Raw genomic sequence first — 4,385 nt, 5'->3', positions numbered from 1 at the left:
GTGGAAAGAAAGATCATCAGGGGCTTTATTTAAATTGAAAATATCAGGACCCCGAGCTATCCGTTCTCCCTTGGGGAGGGGTTAACGTTTAATATAGTTTATATAGGGAAATAACACTTTTCGGTATATATTTTATCCATTTTCAGCAGAAAATTGCTCAAACTTAGTCAGAATCATCTTGGGTAAATGAGAGTTTTACTTTGTAAAATTAGGATTCCTGCCCCATCCCCAGGGGCTAGGGCAGGGCCCCAAAGGGAACATTTACCAATATTTTCAAATTCTTATCCATTGATGACATGACAAGTATTGTATTTCACTTAGTTTACATGCTAATTTCCACATCATATCTAAACAATAAAATAAAGCTACCAGTACCTATGATATAACTCAGGTGACCGCTAAGGCCCTTGGGCCTCTTGTTATCTTTCCTTGTGGAGCAGGCAAGTGCCTCTGCCTGAATTATATATAACATTGGTGCCAAAGGACATTCTTGTTTAAAGTATCTTTCGTCGCTATGAATGATTTTTGGTAATATAGGTTTAATTCTCTCTGCAATTATCTTAGCTATGATTTTATAGTCTGTATTAAGTAGTGTGATTGGTCCCCAATTAGCCATATCCTCCCTCTCCCCTTGTTTGTACATGAGTCTAATTATCCCTTTATACTGTGACGATGATATTTTGTTTGGTAATAAATATTTATTTAATTACCTGTGTAAATTCATTTTTGATGCTATGCCAATAAAGTTGATAGAATTCTGAGATAATGCCATCACTTCCTGGAGCTTTATTGTTTTTCAGAGTTTTAATAACTTTTTGAATATCTTCTTCTGTCGGAATTTTATCATAGTTTTTCTTCTCTATGTCTGTTAATTTTGTGTCTATATTCATTAAAAAGTTTCCTGCTTCTTGTTCATCCGAACCCTCAGATGTAAATAATTTTTGGTAAAATTTTACTTGTTCTTTTAGGATGGTATCTATATCCGAACTATACTGTCCATTTTCACATTTAATTGATGACCATTGTTTATTTTGTGCTCTCAATTTTACTAAACTGAAAAAGTAATGAGTAGATTTTTTACCCTCCACGTTCCAATGTACCCTTGACCTTACTCTTGCAGCCTCTACAAGATTATTATAATAAGTTTGAATTTCTGATGTAAGTTCCAAAAGTTCCCTTTCATTATAAACTGAACCCATGTCCTTTTTCCTTTGCAATTCTTTTAATTTTGATTCTATTGTTTTTAAATGATTTTGGTTTATTAACTTTATGACTACATGTAACACATAATTGTTGTATTTTTATTTTTGTAAGTTCCCACCAGTTAATTTTACTTTCATAATCGTCAATATATTTTTTCCAATTGTTCCATTTTTTTTCAACATTTCTTTAAACAATATGATTTCATTATATCAAAATTCGTCTTCCAGTATCCCTTCCCTCTTTCAATTTCATCTAATTTGAGAACCACAACAGGTGAGCCATAGTGGTCATTTTTCGTAAAGGGACATAACTCTATACTGAAATATTTTATCAAGTGATCAATCGATTTGCCTGTTAGAAAATAATCTATTCTTGATTGTTTTGAAGATATATGGTTTTAATCATGGGTTTCTACGACGCCAAATGTCTTCAACAGCCAGATTTGTTATTAGTAGTTTTAGTTCCTTTTGCCCTATTTCAACATTTAATGTACAATTTTCCATATCCATTTCTATATTTTGAACACAATTAAGGTCTCCAACTAGAATATGTTTCTGGTCATGAGTTTTTGCCTCATGTTATTGAAAAATATAATTTTATCATTATCCTCATTTGGTTTATATACATTAGATAACCAAAAAGTACTTTTTTCTATTTCTAGTTTTAAAATAATAAATTTTCCATCAGTGTCAATATTAATTTATGAGACCTTAAAGTTTAGGTATTAACTTATAATAATAGCTACTCCCCTTGAAGACGAGTTCCCATTAGCCCAGTATGTATTTCCATTCCATTCCTTGTCCCACTTTTTTGTATATTACTGTCACCACAGTGTGTTTCTTGCAATAATGTAATATCTACTTTTTGGCATGTTAACCAGCGAAAAACCTTTTTTTCTTTTCACCATTGACATTGATAGATGTAAGTTTAAGAAGCATAAGAAAATTGCATTAGTATTAGAAATAAAATTCACCATTTTTTTTTGTAATGTTCATCTGTGATTATCACAATACACTGTACTCACAGTTCGTCAGCTCATGTTTCTGATTGTTCATCTTCCTCTACCCTACCCTGTTTGGAGATTCCTCCTAAAGGGCTCATACAGGCAGCACTAATAGTCCTCTTTTTCTATCCTTTAATGGCCTGTACATGATCCTGAATCATCTTTGCTAAGATGTTGGCTCGATGTGGGCTGATGTGAATGTCAGTGGCATCATTTTGATCTTAACATAACTTGATGGGTAGTCCTTTTCTGATAAAATCTTTTTCTAGCTCCATATAATGACGATTTGTCTTTTTACACAAAGTTTTCACAACATTGTTCACACTGGAAATGGCATGGTTATTTTTTTCAATCTGTACACCTTTCCCGCTCTTGGGTAGGATACTACATAGTGTAATCCTGGACCTTGGAAAATGAAATCTTATCTTTTCGACTACTGTCGTGAAGTTGCTGCTGGATCTTGGTCACACATCTGCAGAAGTTCCTCCACCTTGCCCCTGATTTGGACACAATTTTCATAGATGGGTCCGGTATCTCAACCCAGTGGCAGTGAGAAGCTCTAAGTATAACTGATGTAATCCCTATTGAGCTTATTAACATCTAAGGTCTATTAAGGACGTGCCTCCGTGACGAATGCATGTGAAACTGCATTCAAGGGGACAGGTATTTTTTGAACTTGTAATTATTGTACACAATACTTGCCTAAACTTATGTGGCACATTTTGCTATGTATACTCACACAAGTGTTGTTCTTTGAAGCCACCTTCAATCAGAATTCTGCAAATTATTACAGTTTATGATTTGCGGTTCGGAAGATTTGTCAACATCAGCTCATTTGCTTGGAAAAGTAAACAGAGATCAACAAATTACAGGAAATAGTTTAATCATGCTTTGGTAGCTTATCTCTTACAGAACCTAATGATTTCGACATCAGTACCAATCAATGCATATTGTCATAGAGGTTTACAAATGTGATGGGTGGTAATTGATTTTGATTCGCCATCAATAGAAAAATATGATACACTGAGTTACTTTTGTTGTGGCGTTTGTTTGTTATCAAAGTCACTTACCGTAATGTATGCAAATTTATAGGAGAAGTAAGAGAAATTTTACAATTTGCATCAATAGCCCTCGTTTATATTTATTTATTTAGGAAATATCTACAAATCATTATTCTAAACCAAATAAACCAAATTAATATGAGACATGTTTAAACTTTAACGTCAAGGTTTTAAAGACCAATTATAGCAACTTTGGTTTGTCGGTCCACGATCATAACCCATCTTATTTGGTCGTCCAACACGAATGCCAAACGCGAGATATTGCCACCGCAGCACTAATTGAGCACGTGCTTAAGGGTGTTGTGACATTTGCTGAGGCACTTCAAAATGGCTGTCGTAGCAGCTGTTGTCATTGATTCAGCTGTTGCGTTAACTATAAACCATTCATACTAGAATATTATACGATTTTTTTGTATTGTATAGCCATATAAGTGATGTATTGGTCGGTTTTGTATATACTTTCTTTTTGCAGATTTAATTAAAATCGCAGATTTTTGATGTTTTAATTTCGTCAAATATTTTATTAGGATTTTGTGTACGCGTAAATTTTTAGTCAAACGGAAAGATCATTTGTTCTGTTAAATATTGCCCGTTTTTATTTGGTTGATTACGGAAACATATGAAAATAAACACAGCTGAAGAAAGCCCATCGTTACATCTGATTAAACAACGATCAATACCAAAACTTTATTATTAAATTGGCTGTGTATAAAAGCATGGGAAAAGGAAACTGAGGTATCTGCTGTCATATACAAATTTCAATTCAGCCTATCAACAGGATTTCTGGACAGAGGTATTGTCACTGGTAAGTTGATTACGTTTTATTAGCTTTCTACAGGGGAATGGATCTTATAATAAACAAATCTGAAGTTGTGGTCTGCTACGCACATTTTAAATATAACAGGTTAAATGAAATGACCTGCAGATTTGGGAAAATTGAGGCCTGCTGTATGTTACTGTGAAACGTATGCGATTACCATGTTTGACTTCTTAGGAGGTTTCGTTAGGAATGAAATAAAAGAGGAGTAAGCATTTTGAACTATATCACTTAGAGCGTATTCAAACTATCAGAAGTCGATTGAAAATTTTAGTTATATAAACGTTTGTTGTACGTGTAC

Source organism: Mizuhopecten yessoensis, unplaced genomic scaffold (assembly GCF_002113885.1).
Source record: "Mizuhopecten yessoensis strain PY_sf001 unplaced genomic scaffold, ASM211388v2 scaffold9341, whole genome shotgun sequence".
NCBI lineage: Eukaryota > Metazoa > Mollusca > Bivalvia > Pectinida > Pectinidae > Mizuhopecten > Mizuhopecten yessoensis.
This window is presented reverse-complemented; position numbering follows the sequence as displayed.